The sequence below is a fragment of the Thalassophryne amazonica genome, chromosome 2, assembly GCF_902500255.1.
Source record: "Thalassophryne amazonica chromosome 2, fThaAma1.1, whole genome shotgun sequence".
NCBI classification, from domain to species: Eukaryota; Metazoa; Chordata; class Actinopteri; order Batrachoidiformes; family Batrachoididae; genus Thalassophryne; species Thalassophryne amazonica.
Genome location: NC_047104.1, coordinates 158,012,482 through 158,025,956, shown reverse-complemented (window position 1 = coordinate 158,025,956; position 13,475 = coordinate 158,012,482). Strand labels below are relative to the sequence as shown.

General features: G+C 41.2%; 1 protein-coding gene across 1 annotated transcript in view; it reads right to left on the bottom strand.

Moving 5' to 3' along the window:
• The window catches only part of tspan4a (tetraspanin 4a), a 1,052,607-nt gene extending 1,051,144 nt beyond the window's left edge, over window positions 1-1,463 (bottom strand). Inside the window, exon 1 of the mRNA XM_034160143.1 lies at window positions 1,376-1,463. The gene's annotated coding sequence lies outside the window, so the exon portion shown is untranslated. The remainder of the gene's footprint in view (window positions 1-1,375) is intronic.
• Between the last annotated feature and the right edge of the window lie 12,012 nt (window positions 1,464-13,475).

Sequence of the window (13,475 nt, the reverse complement as noted above, 5' to 3'; positions counted from 1 at the left end):
ATAGTGCCCGTAGTTAAATAATCACCCTTAAATAAACACCAGACATGAAAATGCACAGGGACCCCAAACAACTAGGAACAGCCACAAGGGGGAGCCAGAGGACAAGGATGGGTGAGATGGCCTGCTCATGCCACCAGAAGCACCAGTCCCTCAGACTGTTGGCTTCCAACATTCGTACCTTAATTGTGAAGAGAAGTGCTGGTCTTTAGTCTTTCCCGCTCACAGATTACTTTTTCCTTTCTGTTCCTTGTGAACGTACTGAACTTGGTAAGATGTCTTTTGTCCACTCGGCACCCTTTGCTTGGAATACATTGCAAGAGGAGCAGAAACTAACAGCCTTAATTTCACTGAGTGTTTTTAAATCTAAACTGAGACTCCTTGAGGCCAACTTCATAACATGCACTAGTTTTTTTTATAATATTCTTGTAATGTTTTTTCATGTCATTATTTGTCTTTTATTTCTGTCTGTGTAATTGTGTAACTGTGCTTTGTATTTGCTGCTGCCTGTCTTGGCCAGGACTCCCTTGAAAAAGAGATTCTTAATCTTAACAGGACCAGGGGTAGTACTCCAAACCACGTACACTGAGTAAACAACATATTTTATCAGTATCATATCATTTTTGATCATTTGTTCAATTATTATTTATGTAAAACTCCATTCATAGTTTGTCTGGAGGGAAATGTCTGTTGATTAGACTGACATCTTTGCATGCATTATGTGGAAGCAAATTTGTGGAGGGGGAGCATGACTAGACCCTCAGTCAACCTGCTGCACTGCCATACACACACACACACACACACACAGTACCTTTACTGTGGCCATGTGACCACAGTCTGAGATTGAACATCAAATGCTCTTCAAAGACTTTTTCTGTCACTTTCCGTTTGACACAACTTCTACTCATATTGAAATCTGGTGTTAGTCTTTTTTAACACGCAGTAGCTTCACATGGGGGGATTAAGCCAACACAAGGGCACATTGTGTGGTGGTGAATATCTCTGCCAGCTCTGAGTTTGGGCCTCAGTGAGGCCCAGACTTCCTCTGACCCCTCCAATAAAAACTGATGGGAGGGAACGGCTTCTGGAATGGTTGGTATTTTGAAATGTTTTTCTCTTGCATAACTTTGTCTTTCACGGAGGACCAGAGCACTCACACAGCTTATAATCTGCCAGAGCCTCAAATCACAAATGTCCTGCTCAACACTCCTGTCAGGTACAGTCGGCGTTAAACCCCAAAGGTATGTAAGACTCGAGCCATCAACACGCTCCACACACACACAGGTAGTTACATCTCTGACAGCATCTGACAGAAATCTGAAAGTTCACGTGCTATAAGATGAAAACATCAGAGAAAGAAAAGTAAGAAATAACTCACCTTCACTTTTCTCACAGTGACAAACACTCTGTGGTCCCTCAGTGCAAAACTTAGCTCCTCTCTCTCTCTCTCTCTCTCTCTCTCTCTCTCTCTGAAACAGTACAATACTGACATCTGCTGATGATTATAAGTGCTTTTAAACTGGGCAGCATATAAACCTCAGCAGTGTTCTGTGCGTGTGATATGTTATTGGGTCTCATCCCATCCCATTAATACCAGCAAACTTTCAAGTGCTACTAGATTGCAGCAAGCAAATCAACTGCAGCCCCAAATCACAAAAAAACAAGTTGTGATTATATAGAAAATGCAAATTAAAAACCGTGATTCTTACACTTAGTTGGACGTCTACTTCATTGCAGACAGAATGATAAGATATTTCATGTTTTGTGTGGTCAACTTCATTTCAGTTGTACTTACATTCCTACATTTAAGCCTGCAAGGCATTCCAAAAAAAAGTTGGGACATGAGACATTTCAGCACTTAAGATACCAAGCGATGAAGCATTTCAGGTGTTATTTTGTGCTATATTTCCTGCAAACACATCTTAAGGTGTACAACAGTACAAGGTTGTTATTCTGGCATCAACCCTACCTCCAGTCACCTTGTACTCGCCAAGCTACTGCAGTGTGCACAACCCAAACCATAGGAATCATTTGTTAGCTGTTACACAGCTTCATTCTTTCATTCTTCATTCTTTCACCAAAACACCAAATCTACGTTTGCACCTCAGATGTACCTTCTGGCTGTTTAGAAATGAACTTTCATGTCTTCTTTTTAATAAAACCCTCCTCTGTCCCACTTCATCATGAAGTTCTAAAACTGGAGATACAAAATGCAAAACATGCACTGTCCACAATTTCTCCAATCACAGCCACGGAAGCCTGTAACTTCTTCTGGGTTGTCTGGGTGACTTGGTGGCTTTCCTCACTCTTCTCCTTCAGTTTTTCACAACTGTCTACTCCACACAGATTTACCATAGAGTGTCATACTGTTTGTATTTCTTCATAACTGACGTCAATAAAGTTAAAGACATATCTAGTGACTTGGAAATGTTCATGTATCCATCCCCTGACTTGTCTGAAGAAAACTGGCAACAAAATCTGATTATTTACAGGTATTATACCAAAGTGTTCCATTATTTATGCAACCCATCATCTTGGATTTATATTTTTAATTAATTTATATCATGTTGTAGAGATTTACTTTCAGTTTGAGTCTAGGGAAGATAATTTTAGAAATTTTTATATTGAGAAGCCTGATTTACTTTGTATTTGAAATACCAAAAACAAATTCAAATGCATGAAATACCAAACGGCTGCAAGCCACTGTGCATGTGTATATATATATATATATATATATATATATATATAGTAGTGTTCAAAATAGTAGTAGTGCTATGTGACTAAAAAGATTAATCCAGGTTTTGAGTATATGTCTTATTGTTACATGGGAAACAAGGTACCAGTAGATTCAGTAGATTCTCACAAATCCAACAAGACCAAGCATTCATGATATGCACACTCTTAAGGCTATGAAACTGGGCTATTAGTAAAAAAAAGTAGAAAAGGGGGTGTTCACAATAATAATAGTGTGGCATTCAGTCAGTGAGTTCGTCAGTTTTGTGGAACAAACAGGTGTGAATCAGGTGTCCCCTATTTAAGGATGAAGCCAGCACCTGTTGAACATGCTTTTCTCTTTGAAAGCCTGAGGAAAATGGGACGTTCAAGACATTGTTCAGAAGAACAGCATAGTTTGATTAAAAAGTTGATTGGAGAGGGGAAAACTTATACGCAGGTGCAAAAAATTATAGGCTGTTCATCTACAATGATCTCCAATGCTTTAAAATGGACAACAAAAAAAAACAGAGACGCGTGGAAGAAAACTGAAAACCATCAAAATGGATAGAAGAATAACCAGAATGGCAAAGGCTCACCCATTGATCAGCTCCAGGATGATCAAAGACAGTCTGGAGTTACCTGTAAGTGCTGTGACAGTTAGAAGACGCCTGTGTGAAGCTAATTTATTTGCAAGAATCCCCCACGAAGTCCCTCTGTTAAATAAAAGACATGTGCAGAAGAGGTTACAATTTGCCAAAGAACACATCAACTGGCCTAAAGAGAAATGGAGGAATATTTTGTGGACTGATGAGAGTAAAATTGTTCTTTTTGGGTCCAAGGGCCGCAGACAGTTTGTGAGACGACCCCCAAACTCTGAATTCAAGCCACAGTTCACAGTGAAGACAGTGAAGCATGGTGGTGCAAGCATCATGATATAGGCATGTTTCTCCTGCTATGGTGTTGGGCCTATATATCGCATACCGGGTATCATGGATCAGTTTGGATATGTCAAAATACTTGAAGAGGTCATGTTGCCTTATGCTGAAGAGGAGATGCCCTTGAAATGGGTGTTTCAACAAGACAATGACCCCAACCACACTAGTAAACCAGCAAAATCTTGGTTCCAAACCAACAAAATTAATGCCTCACAGATGTGAAGAAATCATGAAAAACTGTGGTTATACAACTAAATACTAGTTTAGTGATTCACAGGATTGATAAAAAAGCAGTTTGAACATAACAGTTTTGAGTTTGTAGCATCAACAGCAGATGCTACTATTATTGTGAACACCCCCTTTTCTACTTTTTTTTACTAATAGCCCAATTTCATAGCCTTAAGAGTGTGCATATCATGAATGCTTGGTCTTGTTGGATTTGTGAGAATCTACTGGTACCTTGTTTCCCATGTAACAATAAGAAATATACTCAAAACCTGGATTAATCTTTTTAGTCACATAGCACTATTATTATTATGAACACTACTGTACACCCTTCTGACGTTTGATCATATCTAATTTATTAGCTTTTGAAAAGTCACTTCTAACAGGCAGGTGGAGATGCAGTTTCCTGGAATTACAACCAATCTTTGTCTTAATCTGGGATATAATGCATCTGGAGTGGAAGAAAGTCCTTATCATCCTACTCTGGAAAGGAAGGTGCCATTGCTGTGACACTGCTCTCTGTGCTGAGAAAGGTGCTTGCAAGCATTATTAGATACTCGACCCTCAGCAACATGAATATTCTGGCTTCACACCTAAGAGGTCAGCCGTTGACCACATCCTCCCTCTGTGAGTAATGAACAAAAGTGTGAATGTCAGCAGTGCTTCTTCTCAGCCTGTGTTAACTTTCCCAAAGCCTCTGATTCAGTTGACTGGGCTGCTCTCAGTGAGTGTTCAGTGTTTACAGGGACTGTCATCAAGGGCGGATGCCGGGCACCTGAAGCGGTAGGACCCGCAATGCAGACTCCCGGACTAGGTTTGGGTGTAAAAGAAATCATGGTCTTTAATTCGGGCTCAGGTACAGTACACAGGTGATCAGTGAGTGTAGCACAAACAGGGTCAGGTAAAAATGCAGTCACGGTTAAGCAGGGTTTGAAGGAAAGAGCAGACATCAGAGATGAAGCAAAACGGCACAGTCAAAAATATGAAGCAGGATCTGGATAGATGGCAAAGCAAAAACAAGACTGGATACAGAGCTGGTGAGTGTACAAAAACAACAAACGAGCAGTGCCCGTCCACTCCGCCGCAGCCGCTGGAGACCCTGCCGTCAGCGCTCATCAACCTGCCGTCTAAGTCCATTCGCTCTGCGACTGCAGCCGGAAACTCTACGCATCGACGCACGTCAGCCCGTTGTCGAAGGCCACCAGCTCCGCTGCCGCCGCTGAAATGCCCCACTGTCTAGGCCCGTTCGCGCTTCCGGAAACTCCGTGCTTCGACGCATGTCAACCGCCGGCTCTGCTTCTGTTGCTTGGAGTCTTGAGAAAGTTACTAGTCAGAACAATCCATGCGACACAGTGAGCTACAACACACTGGCCCCACTGTATGCCTCTTGGCACCAATACAATCAGAGTAAGAGGAATACGAGGACCTAATCAAAGAGGACATGCCGAATCAATTGTATCAACTGTACTTTTTACAACCCCAAATCCAATCAAGTTGGAATGCTGTGTAAAATATAAAGGTTCTGCTACTAACCTATAAAATTATTCATGGACTGGTGCCTCCCTACCAAGCTGACCTAATTAAACCTTACATACAAACCTTACGTACCGGCCCAGGCTTTACATTCTCAGGGTGCAGGACTACTTTGTGTCCCTAGGGTGAATAAGAAGTCTGCAGGTCAGAGAGCTTTATTGTACCCCTGTTCTGTGGAATGATCTCCCTGCGTCAATAAAACAATCAGATTCTGTGGAGACTTTCAAGTCCAGACTTAAGACGCACTTATTTTCCCTTTCATTTGGCTAGCATACTGGTACAGTTTTGTTTTACGCTTTTTACTCTTTTAATTCATGTTATTAGTAATTGGAGTGTGTCGTGGCCTCAATTTTACCTAAATTCTGGGTCTTATAGTGAAGCTTAGGGCTAGCGGCCGGCGACCACCTTAGTATTTCTTCTGTTTTTCTTGTTGATTAATGCTGGCAAATTATACAGTATTTTTTGTCTTTCTGATGCCTGATTCTGTTTTTTCTCTGTTTAAGGTGCAGCTCCATCCAGAGATGGGAGTTGTATTTGTGTTGGCGATCCTCCTGTCCTGTGCACCAACAGCAATTCTTGTATATTCGTCCGTGAATTGTTCTGTGAATTATTTCTGTAATTTATGTCTGTATCATGGCCCAAGCAGAGGGTCACCCCTTTGAGTCTGGTCTGCTTGACGTTTCTTCCTCAGAGGGAGTTTTTCTTTACCACTGCTGCTCTGGGGGTTGGTAAGGTTAGACCTTACCCGTGTGAAGCGCTTTGAGGCAACTCTGTTGTGATTTGGCGCTATATAAAGGAAATAAATTGAAACTGAAATTGAAAATATAAATAAAAACAGAATACAATGATTTGCAAATCCTCTTCAACCTATATTCAATTGAATACACCACAAAGACAAGATATGACATGGTTCAAGTACTAAGTTACATTTTACTGACACAGAAGCCAAAAAATAAACTTTCGTATAACACAATAAAAATACTGTTTCCAGCTGAACAAAATATCAATACATAATCGAAAGTGTTATGGAGACTAGGACTTAAAGGACTGTACAGATTTGGCTCGTGATGGTCAGGACACAATAACAGGACATAGTGGTTCAGTTTAAGCAGTTTACTGAACAGTCGCAGGCACAGGTGAGTTACAGGCATAAAAGGGTAACTGGGGAGGAGAGTGCACGTGGGGGTCTGTGTGTGTGGTTCTAAGAATACAAACAGAAAATATCAATAATGAGTATAACAGATTCTATAACTTCAGCCATATAATATGCAATGCTGTTGCATTTATAACAGTTAAATGTGGTCTATTAAACATTAGGTCTCTCTCTTCTAAGTCCCTGTTAGTAAATGATATAATAATTGATCAACATATTGATTTATTCTGCCTTACAGAAACCTGGTTACAGCAGGATGAATATGTTAGTTTAAATGAGTCAACTCCCCCGAGTCACACTAACTGTCAGAATGCTCGTAGCACGGGCCGAGGGGGAGGATTAGCAGCAATCTTCCATTCCAGCTTATTAATTAATCAAAAACCCAGACAGAGCTTTAATTCATTTGAAAGCTTGACTCTTAGTCTTGTCCATCCAAATTGGAAGTCCCAAAAAACAGTTTTATTTGTTGTTATCTATCATCCACCTGGTCGTTACTGTGAGTTTCTCTGTGAATTTTCAGACCTTTTGTCTGACTTAGTGCTTAGCTCAGATAATTATAGTGGGCGATTTTAACATCCACACAGATGCTGAGAATGACAGCCTCAACACTGCATTTAATCTATTATTAGACTCTATTGGCTTTGCTCAAAATGTAAATGAGTTCACCCACCACTTTAATCATATCTTAGATCTTGTTCTGACTTATGGTATGGAAATAGAAGACTTAACAGTATTCCCTGAAAACCCCCTTCTGTCTGATCATTTCTTAATAACATTTACATTTACATTTACTCTGGAATAAGTTTCATTACAGTAGAAGTCTTTCGGAAAGTGCTGTAACTAGGTTTAAGGATATGATTCCTTCTTTATGTTCTCCAATGCCATATACCAACACAGTGCAGAGTAGCTACCTAAACTCTGTGAGTGAGATAGATTATCTCGTCAATAGTTTTATATCCTCATTGAGGACAACTTTGGATGCTGTAGCTCCTCTGAAAAAGATTGTCTTACAGACATAAAGACATGGATGACCTCTAATTTCCTGCTTTTAAACTCAGATAAAACTGAAGTTATTGTACTTGGCCCCACAAATCTTAGAAACATGGTGTCTAACCAGATCCTTACTCTGGATGGCATTACCCTGACCTCCAGTAATACTGTGAGAAATCTTGGAGTCATTTTTGATCAGGATATGTCATTCAAAGCGCATATTAAACAAATATGTAGGACTGCTTTTTTGCATTTGCGCAATATCTCTAAAATTAGAAAGGTCTTGTCTCAGAGTGATGCTGAAAAACTAATTCATGCATTTATTTCCTGTAGGCTGGACTATTGTAATTCATTATTATCAGGTTGTCCTAAAAGTTCCCTAAAAAGCCTTCAGTTAATTCAAAATGCTGCAGCTAGAGTACTGACGGGGACTAGAAGGAGAGAGCATATCTCACCCATATTGGCCTCTCTTCATTGGCTTCCTGTTAATTCTAGAATAGAATTTAAAATTCTTCTTCTTACTTATAAGGTTTTGAATAATCAGGTCCATCTTATCTTAGGGACCTCATAGTACCATATCACCCCAATAGAGCGCTTCGCTCTCAGACTGCAGGCTTACTTGTAGTTCCTAGGGTTTGTAAGAGTAGAATGGGAGGCAGAGCCTTCAGCTTTCAGGCTCCTCTCCTGTGGAACCAGCTCCCAATTCAGATCAGGGAGACAGACACCCTCTCTACTTTTAAGATTAGGCTTAAAACTTTCCTTTTTGCTAAAGCTTATAGTTAGGGCTGGATCAGGTGACCCTGAACCATCCCTTAGTTATGCTGCTATAGACTTAGACTGCTGGGGGGTTCCCATGATGCACTTTCTTTCTCTTTTTGCTCTGTATGCACCACTCTGCATTTAATCATTAGTGATCGATCTCTGCTCCCCTCCACAGCATGTCTTTTTCCTGGTTCTCTCCCTCAGCCCCAACCAGTCCCAGCAGAAGACTGCCCTGTAATTATTGTATGGCCTTGCCTTACAATATAAAGCGCCTTGGGGCAACTGTTTGTTGTGATTTGGCGCTATAGAAATAAAACTGATTGATTGATTGATTGATTTATAGTCCCCAGGTTAACATAACATGTAATCAGAACTCAATAATCTAAACTAGTGAAACAGCTGAACAATAAACCCCAATCAACCATTTCAGCATCCTTACAAACTACATAAAGATGTAAACAATAAACCCTGGATGAAAAGTGATCTCCACAGCCTTAAACAGTGTTAACAAGCTTAAGGGAACATCAAAGGGTCTGCCGCAACGGACCTGTCAATCAAACACACCGTTCTAACAGCACTCACAAACGCATGTTATATTATATCTAAACGGACCACGGACTCTACGTGGGAATAAAACACACATTATTGAAGAATACACTTACATTCAACACTGACGCTGCACAATGAAAGCGTTTGGTGAAGAAATGAAGCTGACTTGTCTGTGATTAACTTCTCCGGCTGCTATTATCTCCCACAATGCAAACCATCGCTCTCTTAAGGTGGCACAGATAAACATTGCACCTCCGCTCTTAAGGTGGACTATTAAGGCACGTAATACAACAAACATAAACAGTGGCTACGTTTACATGCCGTTAATATTCGGGATAAGGTCAATATTCCGGTTTCTGAATCGTTAGGAATAACCCGTTTACATGCTTAAACAGAGTTACTCCTGTATACATGGTCACTGGTATCATTTGGAATATCTCCATCTAAACAGCGACGCACGTCTTACACCGGTGCTGGATTTAGTCTGGCATTCGTGCAAATCCTGCTTCGCGTAACTTTTTGGCCACCTTCTTGTAAATGTCGCTGTCTCGGTATATGCTACTGTCAATAAAAGACATTATATTCATGTCTTTCACGATACTAATGAAATCTATTGGTCCCTCGTTTATCGCGGGAGTTACGTTCTAAAAATAACCCGCAATAGGCGAAATCCGTGAAGTAGTCAACGATAGTTTTTACAATTATTAGAGATGTTTTAAGGCTGTAAAACCCCTCACTACACACTTCTGGGTGAGAAGATTATAAACAGACACACGCAGGACACAATGCGCGTGTTCTCCCTTCACTCGGTAACTTCGGGGGTACGCGGACCCGCAAAGAATCCAAGTCATGGCCACGGAGCTCTGCGGCTGCAGTATACCAATACCCTGCGGCGCTGTGGATTTTCCGCAAGAAACTATCCTTGCGAGCTGCCGGAGTGCTCAGCATCAAAACAGCGAGCGTAGTCTCTGGACCTGTTGCCAGAGTTGGCGCAGCTCCGCACAGCAGTGAGGGGGGCGGTGTGAGTGGCCCGCAGACTCAGTAAGCACATCGGAGGCAGTGAGAGCAATCGCGGTGATGCCGACTGGTGCCGCGACCGGCCCGCCTGATAAGGACGCAGAACACAATGCGCTGTTTACCTCTGCTTCTGTGGTGTCCGGCGGGCTGCGTGTGCCCGTACTCAAAAGACCAAGATTCCTTGTGAATAGGACATGCGCAGAACACCAAATAATGTTCCTTTCTGTGGGGATATCCCGATGCATGTTTATATGACCTGATATTCGGGTTAGAAAAGGAGTAACCCAGGGGTCTTATTCGGGTTTTTAAAAACTGGAATATGAGCATATTCGGGTTTTGCGGGTGTGTACATGGCCGTGCACAACCGGGTTATTGCTAATATTCTGGTTATGAAAGGGTTATTGGCTGCATGTAAATGTAGTCAGTGAGAGCCTTTCTAACAGAAAGAATTAATACAAAATCTTTATCCAAAAAAAAAGTTATGCGAACTTAACCGAAGCTATATCTAATCTTGGCAGTAAAGTTTTACAGACCTATGAGACAGCGGTCTCACCATAGGTTGCTTAAACTAAATTCATCAAAACATATGAACTTATTTTCTTGAAATTCTACAATATTCTTAACATTTTACAGTCCTGTCTTGTCTCAGACAGTGTCATATGGTAGATGTGGAATGTATTTTCATTGCGAGAAGCCTTGCTTGCATCAGCCCTATTCTCAGCGAGGAGATGAACATTTGAAGACCTCATCCTGCTGAAGGTTGAATTTCCATACCACTGCACAATTACAGTATTATTGGTTGACGTGAGCAGTGTGCTTTTTCTGTACTGAGCAGGAACATCATTCCTGCTGATAGATATATCTGTTTCAGAAATAGATCTAAACTCTCATGACATACACCATGTTTTCAGTGTTTGTAAAAAAAAAAAAATCGCAAAAAGTACAGGAGATGCAGAAGTCTAAATACAGTCTCATTAATTGAAATATATTTGGCAATAGACAGAAATGTTTTTCATTGAGCTAGGATGAAAATCTTTTTAATTTTTTTTTTTTTTTAACACAGGGCAGTATTTTTTTCACGCATTTAACTTCTGATATTGTGACATAAGCACGCTGTATTTACCAATAGATAAAAATTGATTATTTTGTGTATTAACATATTATGTTCACAATGTTTGTGTGAAATATCAGAATTTTACCATGAATAATTTGTAGTAGACAAGTATTACAAGTTCCGCTTTTGGCTCCAATGTCTAAATTTTGTTGTGATTTTCAACTTTGCTTGTTTGTCATTTGGCAATGACTTTCTTAGACAAATTGTAATGGAATACCTAAAAACTTGAGTTTTGAAATTTCAAATATGGTTTGTGAGTTCCATGCAAACATTTTTGGGTGCCTATATAAATAGAAAATGTATAACAGGGCAAAATAGGTGGCACTGTCCGAAATTTTCAACTCAAAAAAATAGCAGTTTCATGCAATTTTCACCATATATCAGTACTTTTTTTTAATAACATATTTTCATGACTACAGAAAGGCTATAGATCGAAAGCCAACTATTTTCTGCTAATAATGCCACAAAAATGAAACAGATTGTTATGTGTCGGACGCAGCTTGGAGAACCGACCAGCGTTTGAAGGACCCAGTATGAAATAAGCAGAGCACGGTACAAAGGCTAACTGAATTTAATACATAACAGTGATAATACAAAAAGGTGCGGTCTGGCGTGGTGCGCTCCCAGCAGCGCTAACGGTCCGGAGCCAGAAGCTGTTTCGGACCCAAGGACCCCGCCGACACCCCCCAGGTGGCCGCAACAACCGAGTCTGTGAAAGAAGGAACCATTATGTGAGTCCACACTCTACACACAGAACACTTAAAGGTGTACAAACAGCAAACACTTCCTGGCTTGATTGCTGATCAGCTTCCAACCTGCAGGCATGGAACATCCAGTTCACAAAACTCCACCGCAGTGGAAGCTGATACATGACTAACAAACAGCTCAATACAATAAGGTGTGAGGGACACCACATTTACTGACTGTATAACTGTTAGTCACAAAATCTAACGTACCTCAGGAAGTGTGCTGACGAGCGTGAGACCTCACCCCCTCCTCTTTCACAGACTGTGCATCAAACCTGGACGTTTCTCAGCATCCGCTGTTGATGAGATGGCTCCCAAGACGACGATCTCACCCGTCTGGTCACAAGGTCGAGTCTCTGGCCAATACACACTGTGCACTCCAGTCTTAAATGCCAACATGCTCCAATCCATCCAGATGCACCTCAGCTGTGAGTCCTGACGAGTCGCAGGTGATCAGGGTGAGGTCCTGACAGCCTCAGCAACACAGCCACTCAGTCCCAAATGCACGCCACCTGGGAGGAAAACAAACAGACAAACAAACCGGCAGCCAGGCCCCCCCCCAGCCATATAACACAGATATCTAAAAAATTGGCTTCCTGAGATTTTTTTCATGCCCATGTCAGTAAAATGTAACTCAGTGCTTGAAGCTTGTCATATTTAATGTTCAAACTGATAAATTTTATTGTTTTTGTGCAAATATGTGCTCATTTTGAAATGGATGCCTGCAACATGTTTCTAAAAAGCTGGGACAGTGGTATGTTTACCACTGTCTTACATCACCTTTCCTTCTAACAACACTCAATAAGCATTTGGGAACTGAGGACACTAATTGTTGAAGCTTTGTAGGTGGAATTCTTTCCCATTCTTGCTTGATGTACGACTTCAGTTGTTCAACAGTCCGGGGTCTCTGTTGTCGTATTTTGCACTTCATAATGAGCCACACAATTTCAATGGGTGACAGGTCTGGACTGCAGGCAGGTCAGTCTAGTACCCGCACTCTTTTACTACGAAGCCACGCTGTTGTAACACGTGCAGAATGTGGCTTGGCATTGTCTTGCTGAAATAAGCAGGGATGTCCCTGAAAAAGACGTTGCTTGGATGGCAGCATGTGTTGCTCCAAAACCTGGATGTACCTTTCAGCATTGATCAATCAATCAACTTTTTTCTTGTATAGCGCCAAATCACAACAAACAGTTGCCCCAAGGCGCTCCACATTGCAAGGCAAGGCCATACAATAATTATGAAACACAGTCTACGTCTAAAGCAACATAACCAAGGGATGGTCCAGGGTCACCCGATCCAGCCCTAACTATAAGCCTTAGCGAAAAGGAAAGTTTTAAGCCTAATCTTAAAAGTAGAGAGGGTATCTGTCTCCCTGATCTGAATTGGGAGCTGGTTCCACAGGAGAGGAGCCTGAAAGCTGAAGGCTCTGCCTCCCATTCTACTCTTACAAACCCTAGGAACTACAAGTAAGCCCGCAGTCTGAGAGCGAAGCGCTCTAAGGGGTAATATGGTACTACGAGGTCCCTAAGATAAGATGGGACCTGATTATTCAAAACCTTATAAGTAAGAAGAAGAATTTTAATTCTATTCTAGCATTAACAGGAAGCCAATGAAGGGAGGCCAACACGGGTGAGATATGCTCTCTCCTGCTAGTCCCCGTCAGTACTCTAGCTGCAGCATTCTGAACCAACTGAAGGCTTTTAGGGAACTTTTAGGACAACCTGATAATAATGAAT